Below are 19,572 nucleotides of genomic sequence, written 5' to 3'. Positions count from 1 at the left end.
AGTGGATACATAAAAACACACATACCACATAAGTGCCATGCTGGACAAGAAAAGGACCGCCAACCTAAATGAATGGAATATTGCTAGCCTTAACTGTCATTTAAAACCTACTGGTATAGATCTTTCATACTTAAAAGAATAAAATGGGTAGTCCAAGTGAAGAGTCAATCACTCCAATTAATCTTCATTTAAAGATTAAGGCCCTCATTCCGAGCCTGGCGGGCGGCGGAGGCCGCCCGCCAGGCTTCCCCCCTCCGAAATACCGCTCCGCGGTCGTAAGACCGCGGAGGGTATTCCGAGTTTTCCCCTGGGCTGGCGGGCGGTCTTCACAAGACCGCCCGCCAGCCCAGGGGAAAACTCCCTTCCCACGATGACGCCGGCTCGTAATAGAGCCGGCGGAGTGGGAAGGTGCGACGGGTGCAGTTGCACCCGTCGCGTATTTCAGTGTCTGCTTTGCAGACACTGAAATACTTTTAGGGGCCCTCTTACGGGGGCCCCTGCCGTGCCCATGCCATAGGCATGGGCACGGCAGGGGCCCCCAGGGGCCCCGCGACTCCCCCTCCCGCCATCCGGTTCCCGGCGGGAGAACCGCCAGGAACTGGATGGCGGGAGGGGGAGTCGGAATCCCCATGCCGGCGCAGCATGCTGCGCCGGCTTGGAGGATTCCTTTGGGGCAGCGGGAAACCGGCGGGAGACCGCCGGTTTCCCTTTACTGACCGCGGCTAAGCCGCCGCGGTCAGAATGCCCCGCGGGGCACCGCCGGCCTGTCGGCGGTGCCACCGCGTCCCACGGCCCTGGCGGACTTGTTCCGCCAGGGTCGTAATGACCCCCTAAATGTTCAGTTTTGTTTTTCAAATCCTCTCATACTTGCTGTGCTTATTGAGTTTCTGCACAAATCTAATCCTTTGATAATTAAGATATACTTTCCTCCTTCATTGTAAGAAGTTTATTACTGTCTTTCTTCTCATTTACATTTTTAGAACATGAAATAGAAACTGTTAAGCACACAACAATAATTATTAGTGGAGATTGTAATGCTAACCTTTTGTACGAAATTTTACTATAGCAGCAGCAGATTCTGAAGTCAGTTATTTTGGCATTCCATTGTTAAAATATTCTCCTTTTAAACAGAAACCTATTAATACATTTATTTCATCTTGATAACCTGGGTTTTCGTACTCTAAATGGGAGATTTTCTACAGATCAGCGAGAAGACCACATATATCATTCAGCAGGCCATAAATCTATCATTGATTATACTTATATGCATGTCACAGATTTCAACAAATGCCAATGACATTGGGTTGCGGAAAGAAAGTGATCACTATACCCAATTTAATAACTCCTATAAGGTGGGCATGAGGAGCTTTGTACGGAGAAACAGTACAATTATCTGAAAAGTGAAGAGACTACACTAAGATCAATTAAATGTTACTGTAAAATAGCAACACTATTAAAAAAACTAGGATAATTTCCTCTATTTAAATTTATGATATTAAATATTTCAAAGAGTAGTTATATCCACTGCGCAAAGGAATGGGAAAATATAGTAACAGAAGTTTTTAGTTTTCTTTCAACAAGAATATCTAAACTTAGGGGCATATTTATACTCTGTTTGCGCCGGAATTGGGTTGTTTTTTTTGACGCAATTCCGACGCAAAACTAACTCCATATTTATACTTTGGCGTTAGACGCGTCTAGCACCAAAGTCCATGGAGTTTGCTTAATTTTTTAGCGTGGACACCTACTTTGCGTTAATGATATGCAAGGTAGGCGTTCCCGTCTAAAAAAGTGACTCCGAGGCATGTGCGCCGTATTTACACTCCCGGGCAAAATTCACGCCCGGGAGTGGGCGGGTCAAAAAAAATGACGTCCAGCCGCTTTTGCGCCGTTTTTTAGCGCCTGGACAAGGCAGGCGTTAAGGGACCTGTGGGCTCGGAAGGAGCCCAGAGGTGCCCTCCCATGCCCCCAGGGACACCCCCTGCCACCCTTGCCCACCCCAGGAGGACACCCAAGGATGGAGGGACCCATCCAAGGGAACTTGAGGTAAGTTCAGGTAAGTATTTTTTTTTTTTTTTTTGTGGCATAGGGGGGCCTGATTTGTGCCCCCCTACATGCCACTATGCCAAGGGGGCATAGTGGCAAGGGGGCATGACTCCTGTCTTTGCTAAGACAGGAGTCATTTCAATGGGGGTTGGGAGTCGAAAAAAATGGCGCAAATTGGGTTGAGGTGAAAAATTTGCCTCAGCCTGACTTGCCCCATTTTTTGGCGCCCAAGCTCCATATTCCCCTACGCCGGCGCTGCCTGGTGTATGTCATTTTTTTCATGCACACCAGGCAGCGCCGGCGGCTAACGCCGGCTAACGTCATTGAATAAATACGGCGCCCGCATGGCTCTTCAGAATGGCGTTAGCCGGCGCTAATTTTTTTGACGCAAAACTGCGTTAGCGCAGTTTTGCGTCAAAAAGTATAAATATGGCCCTAAATTTCTTCAGCTGAAAATGATTGGTACACGTTCCAAAATGTAAAACACATTTATAGGCAGAAAATGAGAAGGGTTCTTAAAGTTAAAAATACTAACCTGAGGTATAATGAAATCCAACAATTAAAAAAAAAGACCTATGGACTACATTACGTGAAAATAAATTCAAACAAGAACAACAATTATGGGTGGAGCTACATGAATCGATAATAAAAAAAAACTCCAAGAAGTTCTGGTCACTAATTTGGTCTGGTCAGAATAAGACAAATAATTCAGGGGACTATCATATTATTTGTAATGAATGGGACACCTATCCTCCTGAGTTGTATGTCGCTGTTTACCAATCATTGGCAAAGTTGGTTATTAAACTTTTTTTGTCAAGAATTGAAACATCTACAGAGAAGATAAGCAGTATCATTTCAACACTTAAAACGTCTTGGACCTGATGTTCAAATGGTATTTGGAATGCCATAATAAAAAAAAATGTTGTTAATTGGTCTGTAGTTTTAAAATCTACTTTTAACTCTATTTTGAATTTGGGAAATATTCCTTTGTCCTCGAAAGGCTCTATTTTGCAACCCTTGTATAAACATGGTCGCAAATGTCAACTAGTCGTTCTCACACAATAGCTTTACTTGATTTGAATGGGAACTTTTTTAGCAAATTATTAATAACCAAATTAGCAGATTGAGCAGACAATCTTGAGTACTCACCCCTGATAAAACTGGTTTTAAAACAGGGTGTTCAACAATTGATACTATTGTTTCTTTAAACTGTTTGTGTGTTTTATAGATTATTCTAATTTATTTGATAAAGTGGATTGAAACACACTATGGTCTAAATGGGTAGGATGGGAGATTGATAACTCTTTTAAATGTAATTATCGAGCTATACACAGCTGCCTGGGTTCAGGTTAAATTATGTGATAACAGAGGTTTGACACCATGTATTAAAACCACATATAGTTTAAAACAAGGGTGCGATTAGCCCTTTTTTTGTTTGTATTCTATCTAGCTGATCTCATTCTATCTTTAAAAAACAAGGAAGGGGACAGTCCAAGCTTGGATATTGTAGCATAACGTACTTGGCCTACACAGATGATATTGTTTTGTTATCTAAAACTCAAATCATTCTTCAACAGCAGTTAAGATATTTACAAGATTATAACCGAGCAAATAATTTAAAATCAGTTATGAGAAGCCAAAGGTGGTCGTTATGAGCTTGGTGGTGAGGTTACCGCCACACCTGCGATGATGGTAGTACCATCGCCAGGCCGGCGGTAATGACCACCAAATAATGACCATGACAGTGATCCCTCCCACTGACAGCCAATGTACCACACCAAACGCCAGCACAGTACGACCACTGAACACGAAGGTAGCCACCTACAGGCAGGCAGAGGACAAGGATACGCCCATCCTATTATGGCATAGCACATCGCCAGGATTTCCGGGGCGGTAGCAATGACACCAAAAGTCTAGCGGAAACACATGATATAAAAGGAGACACTCACCTCCAGGGACACAGAGGAGTCTGCGGCCGTCATGGAACCAGAAATGCAAGTCTTCCCGATGCTGTACCACGCCATGGCCATCCTGGAGCACCAATGCTGACAAAGACGCTGACAGTGAGTACAGCTGCCTAGCACACAAGGGAGGGAGAGAGGGTTGAGAGAGTGACACACTCAGACACACACAGCATACACCGTACACATACACCACATACCCAGAACCAGCTGCAGAGTACATCGACTGTAACAGGACCCAGGAGCAAAGAAAGCTAGGACACATACCTCTGTTCCAACCAATGTAATCATGTTGGATGACAAATCAAAATACATACAACTGTATATGTACAGGCAGGCCCAAAGGCCAGTTCAAAGTCACTAATGCCCACAGGGCAAAGTCCAAGCCCCAACTTGACTCCTGACAAAATCGGACTCCACTGTTAAGGAGCATCATGTTGGAAATGGGCAGGCACCTCAGGCGGTGGTGGTGCCACTCATTAGGAGGGGGCTCCTAGCCCACTGGTTCTGGAGGGGGCTCCTTGCCCACTGATTAGTGAGGGGGCTCCTTGCCCACTGGTTACTGAGGGGGCTCGTTGCCCACTGGTTTTGGAGGGGACCCTTGCCCACTGGTTCTGGAGGGGGCTCCTTCCCCACTGATTACTGAGGGGTTCCTTACCCGCTGGTTCTGGAGGGAACCCTTGCCCACTGGTTCTGGAGGGGGCTCCTTCCCCACTGGTTACTGAGGGGGCTCCTTGCCCACTGGTTCTGGAGGGGACACTTGCCAACTGGTTCTGGAGGGGGCTCTTTGTGTACTGGTTACCGAGGGGGCTCCTTGCCCACTGGTTGTGGCGGGGACCCTTGCCCACTGGATACTGAGGGGGGTTCTTGCCTACTTGATACTGAGGGGGCTCCTTGCCCACTGGTTCTGGAGGGATGTCCGTGACTACTGGTTCTGGAGGGGTGTCCTTGGCCACTGGTTCTGGAGGGGGGTCCCTGCCCTCTGATGATGGAGGGTGCTCCTTTCCCACTGGTTCTGGAGGGGTGTCCTTGGCCACTGGTTCTGGAGGGGGGTCCCTGTCCTCTGATGATGGAGGGGGCTCCTTGCCCACTGGTTCTGGAGGGGTGTCCTTGGCCACTGGTTCTGGAGGGGGGGCCCTGCCCTCTGATGATGGAGGGGGCTCCTTGGGCTTAGTGTTTGTAGGAGCCCCCCTGGGCTTAGATTTTAGAGTGGCCTCTTTGGGCTTAGATTTTGCAGGGGCCTCCTTGGCCTTTGTCTTTGTAGGGACCTCCTTGGGCTTACTTTTTGTAGGGGCCTCCTTGGCCTTGGTTTTGTGGGGTCACCTTGGCCCTAGGTTTTTGAGGTGGCTCCATGGTCTTGGTTGTCTGTTTGGGAGGGGGCAGCACTTTAGCACTCCTGTGGGCCGACGTTGCACTCATGTGCCCTTAGTGGCTGCTGGAGACTTTGAGGGTGGTACAGTGTCAGACTGTGTGCTTGCGGTACTGGGCTGAGGGGGTGGGGCCTTTCTCTTACAGGCAGGACGGGGAGGGGGAGGGAAGAGGTCAAGGCGGGCAAGGAAAAGCTTCTTAGGGCCAAAGGGGGGGATGTGGGAGGAGGGATGGGAGTGGAGGTAGAGAGAGTGGTTGTAGGAGGAGGAGGGGTGCTGGACTTGGGTGCAGGTACATGGACAGTGGGTGTGTGTGTGAGGTGGATGGCTGTTCGGGGGTCTGAGTGCGAGCATATGTGTGTCTTTGAAGGGGGGCAGCCAGGGTGGTGGAGCACAAACAGGACGTGCGGATGGATGTTGTGGTGGTGTCTGCAAGTGAAGTGGGTGTGCTGCATGATGTGGTGACGATGGTGACTGCACATGTGGCGTGTGGGGTGCATGTCTGCGGGTCTGCTGTTGTGGTGACTGTGGGCAAGGCTGTGTAGGTGGCAGGTTCAGGGACTGTTGATGCAGTGCATGCAGGTGTGAGTGCGGATGTGACTGAGGGAGGAGGAGGAGGGGGAGACAGTGGAAGCAGTGGATGATGTTGTGTGCGCATCTGTCTGTTGGCTGTGTAGGTGCTTGTGGACTGAAGTGTGCCGCCTGTATTTGTCTATGCGAGTCTTCTGTGATGTTTTGTGTACATGCATGTCTGACTGAGTGAGTGGGATGGGTTGGGGGTGAGGAGACTTGGACTGGGAAGTGGTAGTTGGAAGGGGGAACGGAAGAAACAGGGACACTGGCTACCGTCATGAAGAGGCCAGAGCCTGAAATTATCTCTGTACGGCCGCCAAGCCACCGTGAATGCCCTCCAGGAAGGCATTGCACAGCTGCATCTGGGATGCCAGCCCCTGGATGGCATTCACTATAGTTGACTGCCCTACAGAGATGGCTCTCAGGAGGTCAATAGCCTCTTCAATGAGGGCAGCAGGGCTGACTGGGGCAGGGCCTGAGGTGCCTGGGGGGAAGGAAATGCCCACCCTCCTGAGTAACTGGGCCCGGGCAACTTGGTGGGGGGCTTCTGGGAGGGCGGTGCTGGTATGGGGGGTCGCGGTAAAACCTGTAGCTGGGGTGGTCCATGAGGGGTCCGCCACCACCAGGGAGCTCCCATCGAAGGAAGGAATCGGTCAGTGGTATCACCTCCTGTCCTTTCCATGGTGCTCCTCTCATCCTCCGTCCCACTGGTCCCCTTGGCGTCAGTGGATTCTGCCTCCTGGGTCCCGTGGACTACAGCTCCCTCACTCACCGGTGCCCCTGCTCCTTCGCCAGATGATGCTAATGCACACATGGACAGGATGACAGAAGGAGAGCGAGAGGGGGGAGAAAGAAAGGGAGCACAGGGTCAATCACAGCACCAACAGCACAGATGGCATACACATCACTGTCACATACTGAGACTGAAAATGGGCAGTTTGGACCACACTGGCATTCCATTGGCTAAGTACCACAACAGGTATGAGCCAAACACTGCTAGTTACACACCCACTGGGACCAACTAAGCCCTGTCTGCCATGGAAAGCCAGCTACCTAGCTATCAAAAACATGTATTACACCATATGAACCTAAGCTGGACCACGCAGCAATGTCTAAACTGGCATATTGAGGCATCCACTGACTAGTACCCTGCACCCAAATCCCATGCCAGGCAACAGAGATGGTTGTCAAACTGTACTCACCCCCTTATGGCTGCTGTAATTCCCTCAAGCACCCATCCAACTCAGGATTGGCCACCGCTAGTTTGCAGGTCATCATGGGGGTCAGGTTCCCATGGGCACCCCTCCCTCGTTGGGAGGCCATCCCCAGCTGGGCTTCCGCAGTCTTCCATGCCCAGCGTCTCAGGTCCTCCCACCATTTCCTGCAGTGGGTGCTCCGCCTGCTATAGACCCCCAGGGTCAGCACTTCCTTGACGATGGCACTCCACAACCCCTTCTTCTGATGGGTGCTGAACTGTAGAAGAAACACAAACAGTAGGACACCATGAACCAGAGAATCCACCCACTTCAAACTGCATTAGCCCGTCATCAGGCACACCCATGACCCGTACACCTGCATTAACACTGCCACCAGCCATACCCCCCCCAATGACACACTGCCAGCACACACACATCTCCATGCAGCCAAGTCGCATGCAAGACACCCATGGTGTACTCACCTGTTGGTCTGGAGGCCCATACAACTGCCCATACAGGGGTAGGACCCCATCCACGAGCCTCTCCAACTCTTCCGACGTGAAGGCTAGGGCCCTTTCCCCTGTTGCGTGTGCCATGGCAGGTTCCAGACACAGGTCACAGCAGCACACGCAGTGGAGATGTCGTACTGTGGAAAGTCAGGAATCAAGTGAAGTGGTAGAAATAAAATGGCAGTCACGTCTGAGGCGGTGAACACCCCACCCCTCGGCATTCATCATCATTGGTTCCCATACTCCATAGAGGGCCATGTTAGCCAATGAGGAATTGCAAGGCGGTGCAGACCGCCTCCCGCCATAACGCGAACGCCAGCGGAGTGAGGTCACTTGCACCTTTCCCTGCATGCAGGACAGGCGGTTGCCATTTTCTAATGCTAGTACACATGCACAGATTTAAAAGTGCGTCATTGCAGTCTATTGTACTCACCTATACAATTCCAGTGTCCAACATACAAGCATGCTCTGTGTACACTGCTGTAATGTGTTCATGGTTCCTGTTGTCACTCCCTTCTTACTTTTGGGTCTCTTAGGTACCAACCATTGCGGAGGAATAGGGGGTGGAGGCAAGCACCCATGTACAGACCTCTTCTGGACTTGGCTACACTGGAGGACATGCATATCATACTCACCTATTGTCTGGACAGGACCACAATCACAGAGCTGTGTGCACAATTGGAGCCTGATCTACTACCTTCTATCTGTTGCACCACAGTAATACCCCTCTTGTGCAGGTGCTGTCAGTGCTCCATTTCCTGGCAACTGGCTCTTTCCAGGTTACAGTGGGCTTGGCTGCAGGAAAGTCACAGCCAATGTTCTTTACTGTGCTTTCAAGGGTTTTGTCTGCCATGCTCAAACACGTCATCGCATTCCCCCAGGTAGATGATTTACCCACTGTGAAGGGCTGGATTCTATGCGATGGGACATATACCACATCTATTTGGGGCCATTGACGGGACCCATATTACCTTAGTCCCCCCCAGGGCCAATGAACAGGTGTACAGGAATACGAAGAGTTTCCACTCACTTAATGTCCAGATGGTTTGTCTTGCTGACCAGTACATCTCCCATGTCACTGCCAAGTTTCCTGGGTCGGTGCATGATGCCATTGTCCTGAGGAATAGCAGTGTCCAATAGCTGGTGGCACAACTACAGAGGCACAGAGTGTGGCTAATAGGTGAGTCTGAGTCCCCACCCAATGTATGTCAGTGTATGCCTTCAGGAGTCATACCCCATGCCATTGTGCAGGACTAATGTGTGTCCCTTACTTCTTGCAGGTGATTCTGGCTACCCAAACCTGTCCTGGCTCATGACCCCTGTTAGGAATCCAAGAACAGGGGCTGAGAATAGGTACAATGATGCTCATGGGCGTACCAGGAGGATTTTTTAAAGAAACTTCGGGCTCCTAAAGGCTAGGTTTAGGTGCCTCCATCTGACCGGTGGATCCCTATGTTAATCCCCTTAGAAGGTCTGCAGGATCAGCATGTTGCACAATTTGGCCCTCAGATGGCATGGGACCTATCTGCAGGAGGGTGACAATGCAGCTGTGGCAACAGTGAGGAGGAGGTAGAGGAGGAAGATGTGGACAACAGGACACGTGATCCTGCAGTACTTCCTGTGACACTCACGTAAGACTGTAGAACTAAACATTTCTCCATTTCAGTGTTGTGCTGTGTGGCTGTAGCATAATGCCAGCCATTACCTTTGAATCCCACCTGTCACCTATGCTTCCCCTTGTTGCAGATGTTGCTGTGGTTACAACAGTGTAATGCTGTGATGTGTACAGACTGCTGAGACTCATTTGTAGGATGAATCAACATATTACTGGACATTTAGACAGGGTCATGCAATTCATAACGGTTCTTTACATTGTAAATCACCTTCAGATAAAGCAGTAATATTCAAGTTGTGTCCAAGGGTGTTTGTTGAAATTTAGTATAAAATGCAAAGTGCAATAGAGTGGGGTGATGTTTAGGAATAGTCCAGTGTTTTTGTGGCACAGGTCCAGTGTCCAAAGGGCCTTAGAAAGGGGAGCAATGGTAGTTCAAAGTGGAAAAGGTGACACAGTGGAACACAAGGGGGCATTCAGGAGGGTCTCATTTCCTATTGGTGGTCTTGGTAACTATCTTTAGTGTCTGTCTGGGTCCCAGGGATCGTTTGCGGGGTGGTTCACCTTCTGCAGGGGGAGGGGTGCGGGTGGCCTGTGGGTCCTGTGGCAGGGTCTCCTGTCCACCAGCTGCAGCAGATGTGGAGGGCTGGTCAGTACACTGGCTAGTGGAAGGGGCCCGCTGGTGTGCTGAATAGTCCCTCATGATGTTGGCCATATCACCCAGCACCCCTGCAATGGACACCATGGTGGTGTTCAGGGCCGGCAATTCTTGCTTGATCTCCTGGTGTTGTTCTCCCTGCAGCCACTGATTCTCCTGCATGATGTTTATCAGCTTACCCATCTTGTCCTGGTATTCTTGGTAAGCCCCCAGGACATTAGTGAGTGCCTCCTTGGCAGTTGGTTCCCTGGGCCTGTCCTCCCCTGGTGCACAGCTGTACCCTGGCCGTCCCTGGCCCCCGTGCCTGTGTCCCCTGAACGGTGTGCCCACTTCCGCTGACCCCAGGACCCTCATTGTTTTGTTTGTGAGGTGTGGACTGGGGTCCCTGTACAGGTGGGCACACTACTGACTGATGTGTCTGGGGACAGAGGTCTGGGGATGTTGGGTGGCTGCTGCGGTGTTGGATTCTGAGGGGGGAGGCTCAGTAGTGGACTGGGTGTGGGATGGGGTAGCCAACTGACCAGTGCTCCCTGATGTGCCAGGGAGTTCATCCAGATACAGAGCTCCAGAGTTGCTGTCATCACTGGGGGCATCTTCTGGTGGGGGACTGGGTAGCTGTGGCACCTCCTCGCCGCTGAGAGTGGCTGGGGCACCTGTGGGGATGTAAGTGGGGTATTATGCTACATGTCTGTGGCATATTGTGCATCACTAGCTTCCCTTATACTATTGCTGTTCCCCTGCCACCTTTGTTTGTGTAGGGTGATGGATTGTGGGATTGTTAGTTCTCCATGCTGTGCATGCATTGGTGGTGGGTGTACACGCAGGGCTGGAAGGGATGTGCATGCAGTGGGTATGCAATGAAGGGCTTGGCATTTAGGTTTGGTAATTGTGGTGGTACACTGTGGTGGATGGCGTAGGGTGATTGGTGTCAGGGTGAGGGGTGGTGGCGGTATGCAGGTATAGGGGGGTGATAGGTAGTAGATGTTGACTCACCAGTGTGCAGTCCTCCGACAACTCCAGTGAGTCCCTCGGGATGCAGGATTGCCAAGACGTGCTCCTCCCATGCTGTCAGCTGTGGGGGAGGAGGTGGGGGTCCACCGCCAGTCCTCTGGATGGCAAGCTGATGCCTTGCTGCAATGGAACGCACCTCCCCTGTAGGTCGTTCCACCTCTTCCTGATGTCATCCCTTGTGCGTGGATGTAGTCCCACGGCATTCACCCTGTCCACGATCCTCCACCATATCTCCATCTTCCTGGCAATGGATATCTGCTGGACCTGTGCTCCAAACAGCTGTGGCTCTACCCTGACTATTTCCTTAACCATGACCCGCAACTCCTCATCGGTGAAATGGGGGTGCCTTTGTGTATCCGTCTTGTCGTGTTCGCAAAGGATATTTCGGTGTGGGTTTTATAGTGCTGTTGGTGGGTGTTTTGGTGTCAGGTGTGGGCTTTTGGTTCTGGTCAATGTCTTGTTTTGTATTTGGGTGGCCTTATCTGCCTTTGCGGTGTTCATCGCCAATGGGTTACCACCGTTGAAAGTCCGCTGTGGTAATATGTGGGTCATTATTTGGAGGGCGTAGTATTGGTGGCATAACGGTGTGGGTGGTAGTTCCGACTGTTTATCACATTCAGTGGGTCTGGCGTATTTGTGGTTGTGGCAGTTTTCTGTCGGTTTTACGTGCATGTGTTATAACCTGGTGGACAGATGTTCACCTCTGCGGCGGTATGTTGGCGGCAGTCACCACAGCGGTATTTGGGATTTACCGCCAATGTCAGAATGAGGGCCGAAATCATGTACTTTGGGGAATTCATGTACTCGTAAGTGGATAATTGATCTACAGAAAGTGAGAATAAATATACAGCACACACTATTTTGGTCTCAGCAAATTGTGAATTAAAAAAATAAATTAGTAAATTAACTGTGGCAATTAAATGGCTTGCTTCCAAATATGGAGGTGGTGCTATTGGTTCAATAATTTACTGTTGTTAAGTCAAAGATAGTTTCCACAATTACGTATTGCTCTATGTTAATGAATTCTGTTTATTTTCTCAAAATAAATTAGTTATTATGTCGGACAAATGTGTGAAGAAGTTACTTAGGGCCTCATTACGAGTTTGGCAGTCTTCAGATGCCGCACTCCTGGCAGTCTGATCACCAGATTACGAACCTGGCGGTCGGACTGCAAGGAAACTGATGTCTAAGTCGTGGTCAGCCACTGCAGTGCCTATGACAGTACCATCGTGCTGATCACGACATCACTTTCTGCCAGCCTTTCCATATCGGGTTCACTGCCATGGAAAGGCTGGCAGAAAGCCAGTGCTGGAGGCCACAGTAGGGGCCCCTGCACTGCCCATGACTATGTCATGCCAACACCCTCAGAATGCGCACTGTCTGCTATGCAAACAGTGAGCATTCTGAGGGTGCTGGTGTGCAATGGAATTGACCTAGGCTCCCCTAGAGGAGCAGAGGCCAATTTTGCCGCACTGTTTTTGCCAGGCTGACTGTCAGGAACATCGTAATACAACGTTTCAGCTGGTCAGCCCCATGGAAACATTGTAAAACAATGGGGGACGAAGCTGTCGGATTAACGGCGGCCTCATCCACGTGGCTTTGCCGGTCCGAGGGTCGGACCGCCAAAGTCATAAGGAGGTCCTTAGTCTCAGACAATCCACGTCCCATGCTAGACTGCATTTAGAATTAGGGTTACCTTCTATTTTGTCTCAGCGCAACATTAATTTGCTCAGTTACATCTGTGACTGTGTGATGGCTAAAGTAAAACATGAATCAAATCTGAAATGCTTTCCACCAGTAGGTCTATAGATATGAAGAGACCACAGCTTAAAAAGTTAATTAAGCAAGTAATTATTTTTTCCCAATTTGAAGCTGATGGTGACAAATGTTTGTGGTTAAAAAAAAATATCTGTTATGTTCTTGATTCCTACAAATATATGACAGGCTAATGTAGATTTATCAATTCATCATTTTGTGATTAAACATTTTTTAAGGTTCGTCTTCTACATATCCTACTCACCCAATTTGTGGGAAGCAATTGAACACGTTCTCTGTATCTGTCCTAAATTGCTTAATATTCAGAAAATATTTTTTAAGACCACTGTTCAGAAAGAACAGACTGAGAACAATTAATGAGGCCACTAGATTTTGTTTTATGGGAAGATGGGAAAATCAACTGGTTGTGTGATGAAATTTATATCTGTTGTGGAAGAACATTTTAAACTTTTAAACATGTAACTTGATTTGTATTTATTAGTCTTGTTGTTTTAAAAATGATTTTTAAAGAGTGCCGTGCTGCACTTTGCAATTTCAAAGAATCTAAACAATAAACCAATAATAACTGTATTTTGTACTTAGAGCCTCATTATGAGTTTGGCAGTCTGTGCACCACCTTGGCGACAGAGGCTGTCCGACTGCCATCTTCTTGGCAGTCAGGCCACTGTATTACGAGTCATGCAAGCCTATAGAGCAAAGCCCTCTGCGGTCCCGCCGGCACCCCCAGGCAGAGAAGATCGCTGCGGTCATGAGGCACCACTTACAGGCCAGTGGAGACAGTGTTGCCGCGGACACATTATAAGGTTGCACACTGCCATTGTGACCCTGGTCTCCAAACACCATATCTGAGCAGGAGGAAACAGAGAATAAAGGGAGCAACTCTCCTGAAGGCAGCCTTACATGTCCTGTGCTGCCATGAAGCCCTTCTCAGTCGTCCTGATACTGCTCATCGATGGAGCACAAAATCTACACCGCCGTGGATGCAACTGACCATAAGTACACACACCTAATTGTGTCATTAACCTTAACAACAGGTCATCGTGCCGTCATCCACATGAAATTGTCATCATGTAAACATTCTGAGTCGTTCACAAAGAAGGACGCATTCACAGCCACAAAACACCCCCTTTAGGCAGGTTGCTCACATTGCACTGCAACACTACACAAAAACATACATCTGCACAATTTAGACACAGGGACAGTAAAGTGTCATTATGTCACACAACATCAACAACACAGCAACATCACTTCTACAAATACAACTGACACCCTCACATTGCACACATGCCATGGACTGCCGTCAGATTCAACACACATATGTATGGATGTGTCATGAAACACAAACACCACTCCCATGAACTGGGCCTCCAATGAACACACATATAACACACATTGCAACACAATGGAAGGACAATGGGATGCACAGTAGACATAGAGACAAATATATAAAGCTCACTATGCAAACAACACCTTCACTATAGGTATGGTGGCATCAGGAGCACTCAGGGAAGATACTGCACTGGGACACATTGCATGTTGCAACTGGCCCCTGGTATCTCTGGGACAAACAATAGTAGAGCCAAGTGAAATGCCTATCTGCACAATGTGTAAGTGCAAGTCAAGAAAGCAAATACAATAGCAATAGCATGGGCCATACATCTAGATGAAGTAGCTGCAAGGTACAGACAGCAAAATGGACACATGCACAGTCAAATGCAAACAAAGCTAGCACAATTGAGCACCCTCCATTTCTGGACTAACAAAACTCGAGCTTGAGATTAAAGTATAATCCATATTAGGGGGACAAGTTTAACACTATACATGCTGACATTGGACAACACTAGATGAAATACTTATACCAAACAGAACACAATGCAATGACACCAAAATTGTATTAATACCCACATATCTATACACTCAAATCTACCTTTGTCTTGGGTGACACTAGCACTGGCCACAAAGTCAGATATTGCAAACAACAGCAAATGGATCAGCAAGCAGGCTGAAACACACACAACTGTAGGCAGAGAACACAAGTTACTCAGGAACAACATAAAGGTAGAAAAGGAATTGCAGGACAAATGCGTACCCAAAACAACAACTGTTTGGGTTTATTTTTAACCAAATGCAAAATGTCGAAGGCCATTGGCCAGACCAGCAGTGTTTCCGTACACAGTACAGTGCCCACACTTGACTCCTAGTACTGCCAGGAAACCTCCACAAGAAGGGGCAGGAAGGCATCTCAGGGATCATCTGGGGAAAGGGTCAGATTTGGGATGGGTGGGTTTGAGTGGGGTGGACTGTTTCTTAGGAGGGGTGGGCTTCTTCTTGGGGGGAGGAATATGGGTGCTTGAAGAGGGGGCAGGTGTGACAGGGGAAGGTTTGGATGTGGAAGGGATGGGTTGGGATGTGGGTCGGGCCTCTTAGGTTTGGGACGGGGTGGAGGGAACAGGAGAAAGGGCAAGTTTAAAAAAAAAAAAACTTTCCGGAACGCGGGACAGTCGTCAGAAGGGGTTGGAGATTTGGAGGTTGAGAGAGTGGTTGTCTGGTGTACCAGTGTTGATGTCTTGGGTGTGTGCATATGTGAGGTATGCTTATGTCTGGCTGGTGTCTGATGCGTGTGTGAGTTTGTGTGTCTTGGGGGGCTGGGAGGTGGAGGTGCTGGGTGATGTGTGAGTGCTGGATTTGTGTGCGTCTGTTGGGGCGGTGTCTGGAGGTATGCTTGTAGTGGTGGATGTATATGTGTCTGTTGGGGTGGTGTCTGTGGATATGGTAGGTGTCGTAGATGTCTGGGTGTCTGTTGGGGTGGTGTCTGCGGGTATGTTGGGTGGGTGGGTGTGTTACTGCCTTTTGTTGTGCCTGTGGGTATACCTGATGTGGTGTGTGGGCCTTTAGGGGTGGTGGGGGTGTCTGGTGTAGTGGTGGCTGATGTTGTGTGTATGGGTGTATTTTGTATTTGTATTTAGTGCATTCCGGACGTAGCATCGAAGTGCAATGCAGGAGGTAGTGCAACTGAGTGCGAGGAGAGAGAAAAGAGCAACGAAGATTAGCTGGGGAGGCAGAAATCACTAGATGGAAAAAAGCCAAGTTTTGAGCCGCTTCCGGAAAGGCATATGAGTGTCCTCTTTCCTGATCAGCACCAGGAGAGTTTTCCAAAGTTTGTCTGCTGCCAACGAAAAGGCTCTGTCCCACCATTTAGATTTCCAACTACAGGGAACTGAGACCGAATGGCGACAGGATGATCTAAGCAGATGGCTAGGTGCTTGTCACTGCAGACAGAAGCAGAGGTATTTGCGCCCTTCGGAGTGAAGAGCCTTATGTGTGAGGCGGAGAGCTTTGAAGATAATGCGCTTCTCTACCGGTAACCAGAGCAGCTGCCTCAAGCTCCTGCTGGCGGAATCCGAACGCAGAAGATCCAGTACAAGACGGGCTGCGGTGTTCTGAATCAATTGTAATTTATGGAGGGACCCCTTGTTAATGTTCAACATCAAGGCATTGCAATAGTCCAGTTTGGAAATAACTAGAGCCAGGATCACTGAGATTCTGAGTTCCTTCTGTAGGAAGGGAAGAATTTTCTGGAGGGTTTTGATAATCCAGTAACAAGATTTAATGGTGTGGTTCACCTGTAGCTCAAAAGATAAGGCATTGTCAAATATGATCCATAGGTTTCTTGCCATAGGAATGTGTGCTGGAAGGTCGCCGCAAGATTGCAGCCACCAATGGGAATTCCATAGAGAGCTGTTGGAAACAAAAAGAAGAATTTAAGTTTTTTCTCCATTCATTTTGAGCCAATTATGCCCCATCTATTTATTAATCTCATTCATACAGTTGTGAAATATGTCAGCCACCTCCTCCTAGTTCCTATTGACTGGGATAATGAGCTGGGTGTCGTCTGCATAGGAAGCAGCCTGAAAGCCAGAGGAACGGACCAGTCTGGCCAGTGGGGCCACATACAGGTTGAACAAGGTGGGGCTAAGAGAGGACCACTGGGGACCCCGCAAGGAAGTTGAAATGGCAAAGCTCACAGTGGTTGATCTTCCAAACAGAAAGGACAGCTTGGTAGAGGCACTCTACCATCCATTGCGGAGAGATGGTGTCAAAAGCAGCCATGAGATCTAATAGTACTAGAATGGCACCATCCCCTTGACCTACCAGTCTAGTTCAATATTGAGATGTTTTTTGAGAATTTTTGCTGGGGTAGATAGTAAGGCGATGGGGCAGAGATTCTTAAAATCATTTGGGGCACCACCAGGTTTCTTCTTAAGTGGAATAACAATTGCCTCTTTCCAGGAGAGTGGGGAGCTCCAGGCGCTCAAAATCTCTTGGTAGACCTGTTCTACTGCTGCGAACACCAAGTCCGGAGCCAGCGTCACTATATTAGGGGGGGGCAAGGATCTTTTGGTAGCCCGGGATTAATCCCATTAGCCAACAAAGGTTGGAATTTGGTAAATGTCAGTCCTTTATTAGTTGCCAAGTCTCTCCTCGGAACATTAGGGTCCAGATCCACAGGGAGATGAACAAAATTAGCATGGATCTGGAGGACTTTGTTTTTAAAGAAGTCTGCGACCTTACTGCATAACGCTTGGGGATTCTCCAATTCCAGGGGGGTGTGAGGGGGCTGGGAGTTTGGGGAAGTAAGAGACCGAACCACTCTGAATAGTTCCCTAGGAGCATTGTCTGCTTCCTTGATTTTGAGAGTAAAATATTCTGTTTTGGCTTTTTAAATCTCCAGTTGTTAGTCCCCAAGCAGAGACCTAAGGTTGTCTCTTTCCACTGAATTCTGATTCATACGTTCCTGCCGCCTATAAAGTCTTTGCAGATCCTTAAGTTCCTTGGTATACCACAGAGAGGATTCGTTCTTACAGGTCTTGGGTTTAGATTGCTTAAGGGGGGCAAGTAACTTGATACCTTCTGTTATCCCATGATCAAATCTTTCTAATGCAGAGCTAAGCTGTTCCCTGGCCTGCTCCCACCCTGCCTTCAGGGCTAGTACGAAACTCTGCTCCTCAATTTTGCGCCATTGTCTAATTAACTTGGGGGGCGGAAGAGTGTGGGTGGGGGTTTCCTGCCCGCTACACTAAAGGTAAACAGTTGGTGATCCGTCCAATCTAGGACAACCTTCTCCAGGAAGTTGCAACTTTCATGGCGGGTGAAAATACCACCCAGGGTATGCCCAGCTCGATGGGTGGCTGACGTGACCTTAAGGTCCCAATCAAGGTTCAACATAAGGTCAATGAACGCGCATGTTGCAATGTCCTGTTTATCCTCATGGTGAAAGTTAAAGTCACCCAACGCGATGCACTTGGAGGCAGCAACAAGTGGCTCAATAATGGACGGCCAATAAAAGATAAAAGAGTTCTTAGGGCCAAGGGGGCGATAAGTTAGGAGGCCCTCGAAGAACACTGTATTCTTCAGGCGAACCTTAAAGAAGGCTTCTTCGCAGAGTTCGGGGCTGACATTGATGGATTTCAGTGCACAATGAAGTTTGGTCCTAAAGATCATTGCCGGCCCCCCTCCCCTCTTACTGACTCTATCAAGTCTAGAGAACACATAACCAGGTGGAGAAGCTGCCATGAAATTAGGGCCAGAGTCTTCCCTGGCCCATGTCTCCGTGATAAAGAGGCAATCTAGGTCTGAGGATTCAATCATGTCTCTGATTTCAACACTATGCTTAATCAGTGAGCGTGCGGTAGTCAAACCGCATTTTAATTGGCTCACATCATCCCCCCGTAACTTAGGCAGAGGCAATAGGTCCTGCTGGGAGGAACACATGGATCTGTAGGGAGCTCTCTGCCCAAACTCCCAGGTGCAAGCACCACACCTCCAGCCCTTCATCTGATCCGGACTGGCTCGCTTGCAGCCCCTGCAGGTCTGCCTAGTGTCAGAGTCCATTAGACACTGTTGAGTGTATTGTAGGTGTGGGAGATCCCAAGTAGTAGGGGCAGAATCCCTGACTCCAGACCCAATTGTGCGCAGACCGGGTTGCCTTAGGGGCGCCAGCAGCATGGCTGTGACCCGATTGGTTTAAATACCAATGGTCTCTTCATTCAGAGAGCACAGGTCCAGCAGCTAGTCTGCTGACCTTGTTCCCTACTACCAATATGGCCGCCGCCTAAGAAAAGGAGAAGAAAACCATGAGGCAGTAGTGACCAAAAGTAAGGAAATAAAATATCACTGGGAATTCAAGAAAGGAGACAATTATTTATAGTATATTGAGGGTTTTGGCAAAATAAATGAAGGAGACACAGCAAAGCAGATAAAAAGTAAAAACAAAGTAGAGGTATTGAGAGCCACGGTAAAAAGCTTAAAATTACTATAATTACTTAAAATTACTAAAACCACAATTCCAAGCTAGCCCACATACTTACATGCATGCATGTGTATGTTGAGTGCTTGCATGCTGGTGTGTTTTGTGGTGTCTGTGCTTACGTGTTCTGCTTGTGTGTGTTGAGGTGGGTGTGTGCGGATCTGTCTGTGTGCTTGAGATAGGTAGGGGAATGTGGTATTTGGACTGGGAAGAGGGAGGTGGAGGGGGACGGAATGTGTGTGGGGGGCTTCAGAATGTGGAGGGGGACTGGCTGCTGTCAGTGAGGAGGCCACAGCCTGAAAAGATCTCTGTATGCCAGACATTGCACTGTGAATGTCTTCCAGGAAAGCATTGGTCTGCAGAAGTTGGAAGGAGAACCCCTGGATGGCATTCACAATGGCAGTCTGACCCACCAAGATACTCCTCAGGAGGTCAATAGCCTCCTCACTCAGGTCAGCAGAAGGAACAGGGGCTGGGGCGAGGTGCCTGCGTGAAAGGAGATGGCCACTGTCTTGAGTGAGCAGGCATGGCCAACTAGGTAGGGGGGCAACAGGGA

Source organism: Pleurodeles waltl, chromosome 7 (genome assembly GCF_031143425.1).
Source record: "Pleurodeles waltl isolate 20211129_DDA chromosome 7, aPleWal1.hap1.20221129, whole genome shotgun sequence".
Classification (NCBI taxonomy): Eukaryota; Metazoa; Chordata; class Amphibia; order Caudata; family Salamandridae; genus Pleurodeles; species Pleurodeles waltl.
The sequence above is the reverse complement of the archived record's forward strand: the minus strand, read 5'-3'. Positions refer to the sequence as shown.